We start from the raw sequence: 13,170 nt of genomic DNA, 5'->3' as shown, positions 1-13,170 counted from the left end.
TTATCATTAATGCTTGTTTGGATATAATATATAGTTCTGTTAAATCTTATCATATAGGCTAGGTCTGGTATATCAAAGCTGTCCCTGAGTGCCGTAATGCCTGCCGTTTTGGACAGTATTAATAATATAGGTAGTCTATACATCAGGGTTCCATACACTGTGCAAGAACAGGCCAAAATTATAATTCAATTTGCAGCAATTCCTGAACGTCTGAGAAGTTTTTTGCTTTTTCTCCGCCAGTTGTCATGATTCAGTGTAACGAAAGAACAACTGCCAGGGACATTAATATACTGATCAGCATTCACGAGGTGCTTTGCATTGACTATTTATGGTTAAAAATGGGCGTGTACAGGGCGGGATAAGAGGCTGATTCACCTACGCACACTTGTGGGTAATCTGTGATTTAAAAAGGGGACATTGCTTACAGATGTGCGTACGCACAGTTTTATAAATCTGAATTTTTTTTGGCGTACACCATTTTGGGCTTTTAGGCACACTTTTAGTAAGGATCCTACGCAGTTTTATAAATGAGACCCCAGGTACAGAAAAGTTTGGTTCATTGTAGGTAAGAACACAATCCGACCCAAATATAGGAAGTGAAGCAAAAAACGTGCATATATTACTAGCCCGCATTTTCAACCTTGCACACAATTTACGGATGCATGCGTGGTTTAAGGGACGATAACTTTCCAATCCATAACCTATTATGACAACACATTACTGGTCGTCTGTGTGACAACATATCATCATCTCTCCTTCCCTCGCCGTCTGTCAGCTGCTCATGTTTTTCTTCTAAAATATTAGAAAAACTAAAGCACAACCAGAAAACCCAAGACGTATATTTGGTGTTGCTCCATTTCTGAGGAAGGAAGTGTCGGGGAGTTTCACTCAGATATTCTGTCCAGTAAAAAGTGTAGTGTGAACGCCAACTGAACCATATAAAAAATGCAACAATATAGCAAATTCACAAATCTCACCGAGTCTACCGAACTATAGGTGTGAAATCGCTAGTTACACATGTGGTGTTTTAATTTTATTGTCCAAACCCTTAATTATTCTTGACTGAATGATGTGAAATAAAAAATTCGAAATAAGAGGCACACTTTGAGGTGCCTTTTAAATCAGCCACAGTGAAGTATGGTTAAGGCTCTCTGAAATGTCACTGATGAACACAAACAGTGCTACACACAAAAGCTCTCTCTCAACTGATGTCTGGACATGATTTGAAAGCCACTGTATGGAAGCCTAGCTTGAAGGCTACAGGAAGAAAAAATATGAGACCATCATTGGGGTTATCAAGTCAATAAAACTATAGTCTATAGTAGCTTCTTTACACGCCTGAACAGGAAGGTCTGGCATCTCCCACGTCATAATTTACCATAATTCTTCTTTACATTAGACCACAGAAATCACACAGTGTCCACATCTGTCCAGCAGCCTGCTGGTCCTCATGGACACATCGGCTGATAATAGCTCTGATAGAAGCACAGTTTTACCTGATAGGGCTCCTGCCAGCTCTGGCCGCAACTACACTCAGGGGGCCACAGGTCGCAGCTCCCCCCCTTGGCTCTTACTGCCGCCAAGCGGCTGGGGCTTCTGGAGGACGTGCTGTCCAGATGCCAGGTTGCCATCCGGCCCACCCTACGGGGAAGGGTAGCACCGCCTGGGACCGATCTGTAATGGTACCGCTGGCACGGGTGCTGCTGCTGGTGACTGTTGGGATGCTGATGATGCCAGCTGAAGGAACACGGCACCTCCCCACAGCCCCCCCTTCCATCCAAGTCCGCATAACAACTCTGCTGTTTGCTCAGGTAAGCAGTCATGCTTCCACCACACGACACTAATCTCTGCTTACTTCAACACTTTGTCTTGTGCTTCTTTTTGTTCCTCTTCTGTGGGTTTACTGGTACAGTCATCAAACACAAGACGCGGTCCTGCCTGATGTATGAGTCGCTTCGCTCTGGCAAAATGAGTGATGAATGAACCGATTGGCTGCCTGCTGTAACTGGACTGTGTGTGTGTGTGTGTCAGCTTCTGGAGTGAATGAACGATAAAAGAGAGAGAAAGAGAAAGGGGAGGGAGGAAGAGGGAAGAGAGGGATAGAGAGAGATACAGGATACAAGTGAAAGAGTGAGGGGGAGGGAGGAGAGCTGAGGGAGGGAGGAATGGGGTGAGAGAGGGGGAGAAAGAGGGAGATGAATAAGAAAGTGATTGGAAGGAAAGAGGCAGATAAGAGCAGAAGAGCAGGAGAGAGAGAGAGAGAGAGAGAGAGAGAGAGAGAGAGAGAGAGAGAGAGAGAGATGCATTGGTTGCCAGCCCTCTGTCAATAAATGACTCAACTGTGCTGCTTGACAGCATCCGCTCCTCTAAAAACAATTAATGGTCAGCGCTGCTGGGAATTGGAGGCCCCTGGGAGTTTGAACTACAAATCCTTAGGCTGCTACTGTGGTAGTGGCTGCATCTGATGGCTCAAAGAAAAGAAGTTAAGAATTATTTCCTATTGAAGCGTTTTGGTTTTGGGAAACAAAGCTTTGTGGGACCAGTTCTGAACTTAAAACAGAAATTAATATTTTTATATTAAAAATGGATCAATAACAATGTGTAATGTGAAAGGTGTTATTTTAGTGACAAACTAGTCTGGATCAACTGAAGTACATTTCCAGGATAAAGCCTGATAACCGCCACCGCCCAAGACGACTGTGATTGGTTTAAAGAAATGTGACAAACCCACTGAGAATTATTTCCCAGCTCTGCAGTTCCCATTCAGATCTACTGAGCTTTTTAGCCTCTTTTAGCTCACGGTTTTCGTTTACAGCCTGCAAACTCAACTGTCAGCAGCTGAACATCCTGCAGCAGCAGACAGCTGTTTTCAGTAAAAGCTCTGATAAACCCACTATCTGCTACCTGCCCAGCTCCAAACAGCAGACAGACGGAGAGATATTTCCCTCAGTAACTGGTGGAGACCAAAAACAGCTAAATTGAGGATGAATGTTGGACCTACTGGCATCAGGTGGACACAGGTGTCTGTTGGATGTGGATTTATAGGTAACTACAGTAGTTGCTAATGAGGCAAAGAAACAACTTGAATTAAAGAGATACATGTATGGCACTGTGCCTTCTTAAGTCTGGGGGAGCTAATACAATATCAGCCACCTTCAACAAAAGGCTTTTCAACTTTTAAATGTGCAATACTTTGTTCTTCCTTTCTCTATAGATCTTCGGTTTTTCAGAAAAAAAAAACTAAATCAAACAGGTAGAGGGCAAAAGTGTAACCAATCCCACAAGCCGCTGATCCTTACATTGATCCAAACCCTGAACCTAATCTCACACCTGAAGAGCACAGTGAAATGTGTTACTTGGCATTACATTTACTGGAATCATGCTAACTCAATCTATTCAGAAACTGCATGCTGCAGAAAATGCACATACTATGTATATTCTGAATTGTCATGTGGAGATGATGTCATGATGTCACCATGACAGCATTCCACGCTGTGATATAAAAGAGGTTTAGCTATACCAAACAGTGTGTTATGTCATGCTTTAGCATGTGTGTGGGTGTTATCATTATCCATTCTATCTTCCAGAGGCGACAGTCAGTGATGGAGAATAATACCTCATCGGAGCTGACTGAGGCAGCGAACAGCATGCCCTCGTAGGAGAGAGAGCATCAGTGGGCAGTCTGACTGTGTGTGTTTTTGTGTGTGTGTGTGTGTGTGTGTGTGTGTGTGTGATATTGTAACAGGCGATGAAGAGTGTGTGTGTGGGCAGCAGGGGGCATGGATGGATAGATGGTTGGTCAGTTAGAAAAAAAAGCACATCAACAAACACGGAACTCTCAGCTCAGTTGCCATTTCTGACACCCCCCCCCATTCACTCTTCCATGTGTTTTCAGGTTTGCACACGTGTCTACTTTCATTATAACATGTTGTATTTTTCCTGCATTGCTGTGCTCTTGAGCCCACTCTCATTTGATGACGAAGGATGGTGAGTGTTAGAGGCTGAGTCTTAACCAACTGTCAAGACACAACATGACCTTTAGATTATATAATTAAGTATCAGACATTACAGAAACATGTAATGTAAGGGGTTTATATGCACTTTAGGATCCATGACCTATATTGACATTTATCAGGAACATGTACAGTACATCCTGAAACAATCATCATCATCATCATCATCATCATGCTCCCCCACTCCTCTCCTGTCTCATTGAATTTGAGGGATTTGGGAGAGTCATACCAGATGGAAATCAAAGCTTTCTAAAAAAAACAAGCCAGAAATTGAATTTAAGAAATGAGCTCTGAAGATCAACACACAGTACTTAGGGTCATTTTGTCATGAAGGACTGTTACTTAAATTGGTTCCCTCCTGAAATAAAAATATTACTGGTCATAATGACAGAAAACACGCAATTTAAACTAGATCTCATCACCGTATGCTGTATGGGAATATTAGATAATGTTGCCTCCCAACTGGAGACCAAAACTAAAATATGGAGCTCATGATATCACATTCATACTATACAAGGCTGGGGTTATTCCTAAGAAACACAAGGAATAAAGATAGCAAGATACAAAGATAACTAGCTGGTGGATTTTGGGATTCAGGGCCAGGGGTAGATGCATAAACTACAGAAGTGAAGCCAAAACCTCTGGATCGCCCCCTGGTGGCTGGCTGCAGTATAGGTCATAAGCTGCATCTCACGGCCCTTATCTGATAGCTCCTCGACTCCTCAGTCCTCAGCTGAACCGGAAGTTGTTCTGTCCCTCCTCGGTGAAGGCTGTCTCAAAGCTCTTATTTCTGGCCAGAGGAGGGATCATTGAGGAGGGATCATGGAGGAGCTATAGGTGAGGAGGGATCATGGAGGAGCTATAGGTGAGGAGGGATCATTGAGGAGCCATAGGTGAGGAGGGATCATGGAGGAGCTATAGGAGAGGAGGGATCATGGAGGAGCTATAAGAGGAGGGATCATGGAGGAGCTATAGGTGAGGAGCTATAGGTGAGGAGGGATCATGAAGGAGCTATAGGTGAGGAGCTATAGGTGAGGAGGGATCATGGAGGAGCTATAGGTGAAGAGGGATCATGGAGGAGCTATAGGTGAGGAGCTATAGGTGAGGAGGGATCATGGAGAAGCTATAGGTGAGGGGAGGGATCATGGAGGAGCTATAGGTGAGGAGGGATCATGGAGGAGCTATAGGTGAGGAGCTATAGGTGAGGAGAGATCATGGAGGAGCTATAGGTGAGGAGGGATCATGGAGGAGCTATAGGTGAGGAGGGATCATGGAGGAGCTATAGGTGAGGAGGGATCATGGAGGAGCTATAGGTGAGGAGGGATCATGGAGGAGGGATCATGGAGGAGCTATAGGTGAGGAGGGATCATGGAGGAGGGATCATGGAGGAGCTATAGGTGAGGAGGGATCATGGAGGAGCTATAGGTGAGGAGGGATCATGGAGGAGGGATCATGGAGGAGCTATAGGTGAGGAGGGATCATGGAGGAGCTATAGGTGAGGAGGGATCATGGAGGAGGGATCATGGAGGAGCTATAGGTGAGGAGGGATCATGGAGGAGCTATAGGTGAGGAGGGATCATGGAGGAGATATAGGTGAGGATACAGAGAGCAGCCTTCCTGGAAGCCGTGCAGCTGAAGGAGTTACTAACTCCGCCCATACAGCTGACAGATTCATGTGACGCTTCAGAGGAAAGAACGTCTCCTCTCTCCTCCGATGATTTCCTCGCGTCTCTCCCGTGCCTCCTCGGTGGGAGGGACTAAGATGTGAGGAAGGGAGTCAAGTGGAGGACTATAGGGGGCAATTCAAGCAACATGAGATGCAGCGAGTGTTAGCATGGGACAAACAAAATAAATCAAAGTACCAATCAAATACATTTTTCCCAAAGATGGTTTCTGTCATTTTAGGTAGTTGTCATCACGCTAAGGTTTGTTGAGGTGTTCATTTTCCTGATAAGATGGCTTTTATTACTTATTGGATGCTATAAAAGCATGATTGACAGCTGTGATGGACTTACAGATGGGTGACCTGGCGTATGGGCGGGATACCGCGGCTCCAGCGCCCTATCACTACAGCGCAGAAAACTACAAGATGGCAGCGCCCGTATCTGCGATATTTTGGATTCACAGGGGGAGGAAGTGGAGACGCCTCGTCCATCTTTATAAACAGTTGATGTTCAGAGCAGGCATGTAGTTGTGCCTTCATGTTGTGGTGTGTTTGTATTTATAGTGTGTGTAACAAGTTCAGAAATATATTTATTTATTCATCTCTTACATTACAAACATGCCAGTGTAGAGTCAGGAGCTCTTTTAGTGACTCATGCAGCAGTCTGTTGTTTACACTGCTAATCCTCCTCTCTCCATGAATTGGTGCTATCGACACATAACAGGTGTGTTATACACTACAACAAACAAAGTGAGTCCTATAATACTGTCACATTTGAATCCCTGCCTCTCCAAAAGATAAAGCCCACAAAACTGACACCATAATCTATGATTTTTACCGAATATTGATCTTGATGTTGTCACTTCCCCTCACTCAGACCTTTCTTCTGCTCTCATTGATTCAGCAGGTTTTCTTCAAATAGATATTAACTCAGCCCATCTAGTAGACCCAGCACTTGTGTGTGTGAGCAAGTATTACTATCTTAAAATCCTCTCACACATACAGTATGATCACTTGTACAATCACTTCCTTATAAGATTACAACTTTAAGAAATGACTACTAGCAGCAAAGACAGCACTAAACTGTTTACCAGCTATGTGATAGACTCTGACACAGTAGTCTATATCCTTGACGTTTCACATCCGGGATTGCTCCGGTGCTGCAGGAAATTCCGCCGGATGCATGTCTTTTGTCCGTTACCTTCCTCTTTCTAAACTCTGGTAGATTTCTGAGGACTATGGTTAACTGCTCCTCAGATCTCTGCAGGGACACTAGCTAGACTATCTGTCCAATCAGAGTTTTTTGTCGCACGATAGCGACGTGCGGAGCTTGGCGCTGTCCAAGACGATTGTGATTGGTTTAAAGAAATGCCAATAAACCAGAGCATGATTTTCTCCCATCCAGGGATGCTGTGTGGACTAGCCAGACCCTCCTCCGCTCCGTAGCATGTGGAGGGTCTGGCAAAGCGAGACTAGTGACACAGTAATGCAGTTCTCTGAGAAGCTACTCTTCTGTTTAAATTTGCTTTTCTTGAGTTTTTTAGTTTTTTTTTTAAATTGAGTTATATTTTTGGCTTCTGAGAGAGCTTGGGCTACGTCAGGTCCCATTTGATATGAGCATAAACAGTACAGTGCAACAGTCATGTAAGCAAAGGCAAACAAAAAATCTGGTTTAACTTCATTTTCAAGCTATATTTTTAAAAATTGCAGTTACTGTGACTGTTGACTGCATTACTTCTGTAAAAAGATTAAAAAAACACCATACAACAGGCCTAATTAATAAGTATTACAGACTCCTTCAATCATATGGCAGTGGACAGGAGCTGCTGTGAGCCATTAACAGACGATATTTTAGCAGGAGGCTACTGAGGGATCAAAGGTAAAACATGTGCCGAATAACAGGATGTCACATCCTAGCTCGTTTCTTGTGTTGTGGCACTGAACGGAGGACAGCTGCTGTAACGTAACTTTATGATGCATTTTTTTCATTTGCTACAATATCTTTGACTGTTTCCACGAAAGGTTTTGATTGTCTGAACCATTAAGACATTCCATCGCTCTTTTCCTTGAGAGGCTATAGTCTCTCTCCCTGACAGAATAATGAAGCAGACTGCACACCTGCTTTTCCCAGACATTCAATTTCAGACACAGTTTCCTCTGCTGCAGTGGTCAGTCAGCAGTAATAAATCAGGTGGAGCAGCTATTTATATAAATTTTCATTCTGCTTTGCTCCTCTGAACGCCTTAAAACACATATTGCATGAGACCAAACAGGCAATTTTTAGCTGTGCTTCTATTCTTCAATTGTATCTGTGGTCTTTTAGTAAATAAAGACAAATGCAATTTCATTGTTTAGTGCCCAAAAAAGAGCTGCACATTCTTAATAAATATCACCCTAGTTTCTAACTGAAGGTGCACACCTGAGTACATAACAAAGTATTACTATTTCCAATCACCACAACACTGTGGTAGGTTCAGGAACCATTTGACTCATTAACATGCAGATAACATGTGATGTCCAAAGCAACCAAACAGCCAAATATACAATAACTACACTGAACACTCAAGTCATGACAAACACATGATATTATGTGGAGACACTTCAGAAATGTAAATTTAAGATCAGACACACTGTTGTAATTATATGACAGCAACAGACAACAAGGGCGGAGTGTTTCTAAAGCCCATCAGCATTAAACAAAGCCTCATTACTCATATCTGAGGCACAGACGGCATCTCAAAGTAGCTTATGAGTTTGCTGTTGTCACATTTGCAGCAAAGTCTACTTGCAACGTTCTGTAAATAATTGTTACATAATATTACTTGATGTGCTCTCTGTGGTTGTTTAACATGTAGTACGTTCTCCTAGATGTCATGCTTCACAGTCCAATCAGCTGTGTTATTTATGTGTGTGTGTGTGTGTGTGTGTGTGTGTGTGTGTGTGTGTGTGTGTGTGTGTGTGTGTGTGTGTGTGTGAGAGAGTTTCATTGTCACTCCACTCAGATAGCATTTGACCCTTGACACAAACTTGGGATGAGCCAATCAAAATCTGACAAGTCATTTAGTGTGCCGGTGCCACTTGACTGAACAGCTGTCAGCCACTCAGGCATTTGTCGCTAAGGAACACAATCTTGTCGGCACCGAGGAGGAGAACTCTTGATGCATTAATGGACCAGTTTTCCCTCCTGTGCCATCAACATGTGGCCTGTTTTTCATTCCTGGAGTAAGTTTACAGGATATTTACAAAAGCATAATTAACCTGTTAGGACTCCTGGTAGCTGGAGGATTTTTTACAGGACATTTTAAATCAAAATGTGGAGAGATACTTTATAACATAACATTGCAAGTAAATGCAGGGGTGCCAAAAACAATGGTTATGTGGAGGTATGATGACTTTCACCTGACATTAAAATATATATTATACATGGTACAAGTGTAAAATCCATGTGCAATTACATTGATTAAAAGACAAAGTGATTCAGTGACATCCAAGCAATTGCTCTCATCAGACAGATATATATACAGTACAGACCAAAAGTTTGGACACACTTTCTCATTCAAATGCGTTTCCTTTTATTTTTATGACTATTTACATTGTAGATTCTCACTTAAGGCATCAAAACTATGAATGAACATATGGAATTAAGTACTTAACAAAAAAGTGTGAAATAACTGAAAACATGTCTTATATTTTAGATTCTTCAAAGTAGCCACCCTTTGCTTTTTTATCAATAAGGGAAAAAATTCCACTAATTAACCCTGACAAGGCACACCTGTGAAGGTAAAACCATTTCAGGTGACTACCTCATGAAGCTCATTGAGAGAACACCAAGGGTTTGCAGAGTTATCAAAAAAAGCAAAGGGTGGCTACTTTGAAGAATCTAAAATATAAGACATGTTTTCAGTTATTTCACACTTTTTTGTTAAGTACATAATTCCACGTGTTCATTCATAGTTTTGATGCCTTCAGTGATAATCTACAATGTAAATAGTCATGAAAATAAAGAAACACATTGAATGAGAAGGTGTGTCCAAACTTTACTGTATATATATATATTTGGCCACATTAACAACACAATGTATATGCAATAGTATGCATCAGTTGTATAAGAAGAATCCCCTGAATGTGACAAAGAACCTATGAACTGAAGGTGAATTGAAACCAGTCTAATATGCACTGCACTTTATGCAATACACCTAACTTGCCGCATGGGGGCACTTACAGTTCAGATTCAGTATCCTTAAGTAAGAGCTGCAGCTCTCTTCATTAACAAGTCATACAGTAAAGTAATGTCTTTCCAGGGAGGGGGGAGTAAAATAAATGTAGTTTTAGAAATGCAGCAGCTGTTTCTTACTAACCCCAATCCAAAAAACAACAATACTTGTACAATATTGTTTTCTCCTGTTTAATCTCAGAGCAGGCATGTTCCAGTCAATGCCTGATGACTCATGTTCAAACAAATCAAATGTGATTCTGTGATTTATTTGTCCCAGTGGGCTGGGCCAACCTTACTCTCACAGCAGCAACTGATACAGGCAGAACATTGCTCTATGTTGTTTAATCCTGCACCACACTGGTCAGCCCGCTCTTTTTGCAAAAAATGTTTTTCTCTGTATGTGAAGTGGTGGCACTTACATTGGTGGGCATTTACGCACCCACGTCTACATTGATCATACTACAGTATGTATTATACAATGTATGTATGTGGGACAATATGTAGAGTACTTGTTACACACACAGTTAGATGCAGTACCAGTTGGATGTTGGTGGAAGTTAATCTGAGAGGCAAAAACCTGTGCTTGAAATCTTAGAAATAACAAAAAACTAAAATGACGGTATAATTAATCCATGAAGGATTGTCACACACCGTTGAGTGTTGATCTAAACACGATGCTCACACTGCCATGACACAGAGCTGGATTGAAATCAGCGAAATATCCTTTTAATGAATAAAGGTCCTTATTTTGGCTGGGCAAAACTTTGAGATGGAGTTCAAAGTAACATGACTGCAACACACATGCTGCATCATTAAAGCATACTGAGATATAAGGAAGAATGGCGGATGATAGTTCATGCCAGGATGTGAAACTGGAACTGACAACACAGTGTTGTCTCAGAAATCAACATTTGGAACAGGAGATCCCAAAGGCAAAAACTGAAAACCTTTGATCTGGCAGCTCAAAACTGCCACAAAACTGTCATTCTCTGACACTGAACCCATTAACTACCATTTTACTGATTCAACAACGGTGAATATGACACCAGTGCAGTACTAGTGGTGACGGCTTTGATACACACAGTCACTTTCGGAACGTTCTGCATTTCCGTTCAAGCTTTTATTTCTTTTTCCAATTTGTCATCAGTCTTTGAAACTGTATTGCTGTTGCACAGTTTGACACTTGCATGTGGCCATGGAATTGAGTCTTCAATCATCCAGCTCTTTACACATACAGTTTAATTAGAGCTGGGAGATAGGGAAGAAATCTAATATCACAATATTGTTGAATATCGATATTGCGGCGATATTGTAGGGTTGACAATTTGTGCTTGCAAAAAAATATTTACACAATGACATTTTTTATAAATAATCATCAGTAATGTGTATATAATAACTAAGTGCGTAAAGGCAAATAATAAAAAAACTAGTCTGGTAAATTAAAAAAATTACATCACTTTACTGTAATCCAGCCATTAAAACCAGGGACAGATAACACTTGTGTCATATCACGATATTACGATATCCAAAATCTGAGACGATATCCAATCTCATATCACGATATCGATATAATATCGATATATTGCCCAGCCCTAAGTTTACTTAAACAAAAAAAAGAATTACCAGCAGCACACTCAACCAGATAACGCTAGAACACTATGATAACTTTGGATCATGGCCTAATGAACCACCTCACTACATTTAGTATCATATTTCATAACACTAGAGTACATTTAATAATTAAAGACTGGTCTAGATCAGTGACATTCTTCTAGAAAATGTTTCTGTGTTGTTCATCACAATGAAAGCCTTGCAGCAAAGATTAAATGTAAAGGAATGCTACTACGAAGTAAGTGTTAAAGGAACACGCCGACTTATTGGGACTTTGTCTTATTTACCGTAACCCCCAGAGTTAGACAAGTCCATACATACCCTTCTCATCTCCGTGTGTGCTGTAATGCTGTCTGACGGCTCCAGCGGCATCAGGCCAGCACAGAACATGCAGATGAATGGTTCCAGTAATCCTACTGCTCCGAATAAGTGACAAAATAACTCCAACATGTTCCTATTTACATGTTGTGATTTGTATAGGCACAGCGTGTACAAAAAACTGTGTAACATGAGACATAGCCATCTTCTGACCGTAAACAAACCGGGAACTATATTCTCAGGCGGAAGAATATAGTACTTGGGCGTAATGATTTGCTTTGCAGCAAGCCTGTCTGAGAATATAGTTACGTTGTTTTTTTGTACACGCTGTGACTCTACAAATCACAACATGTAAATAGGAACATGTTGGAGTTATTTTGTCACTTATTCGGAGCAGTAGGATTACTGGAACCATTCACCTGCATGTTCTGTGCTGGCCTGATGCCGCTGGAGCCGTCAGACAGCCTTACAGCACACATGGAGATGAGAAGGGTATGTATGGACTTGTCTAACTCTGGGGGTTACAGTGAATAAGACAAAGTCCCAATAAGTCGGCGTGTTCCTTTAAGCCACTGACGGTAGCTTGGCAGTTACAAGTTACAAGTAGGCCTACATTATTATTTAGACACATAAGCACCACACAAACAAAAACATGAAGACCCAGGGCAATCTTTTAACTAGGTATAAATAGATAGATAGAAAGTGAGTTAGTGGTAGTTTCGGAAAGCATCAACCACTGACCTGTAAAGGTACTACCAAAGCTGACTTTAGATCACCCTTTAGTTTCTCCTTAAAGTCAAACCCACTTATATGAACTGTCCACTTACTGATAGAAAGCTGTTGTAGTAACAGAGTAAACACCAGTGGCCAGTAGTTTTATCACCATCCATTTGAGAGTCGCGGGTGAGCATAGGTAAAGGTACTTTATTGTCGCATACACATACATGTAGCGAAATTCATTCTCTGCATTTAACCCATCCCTCAAGGGAGCAGTGGCAGCCATTTACAGGGCCTGGGGACCAACTCCAGATCTGAGCCAGTGCCTTGTTCAAGGGCACTGACTGGAGAAACTAGTACATGTTTTTTGATGTTTGGGGAAACCGGATCACTCAGAGGAAACCCACGCAAACATGGGGAGAACATGCAAACTCCACACAGAAAGGCCCGGAGAGTTACATTTTCTACTGTTTTGGCTCTGTACTCCAGTGAATACAGGATCTGAAAAGAAACAATGACTAGAGAGCTGGTTAAACAGCGGACTTTCCGAGTGTTTGAGTATGTTCACGTCCATATTAGCTGAACTGTTAAAGCTGGGAGAGAGCACTTTATTCTGTTGTCCTTGTCTCATT

Source organism: Perca flavescens, chromosome 13, assembly GCF_004354835.1.
Source record: "Perca flavescens isolate YP-PL-M2 chromosome 13, PFLA_1.0, whole genome shotgun sequence".
Lineage (NCBI taxonomy): Eukaryota > Metazoa > Chordata > Actinopteri > Perciformes > Percidae > Perca > Perca flavescens.
The sequence above is the reverse complement of the archived record's forward strand: the minus strand, read 5'-3'. Positions refer to the sequence as shown.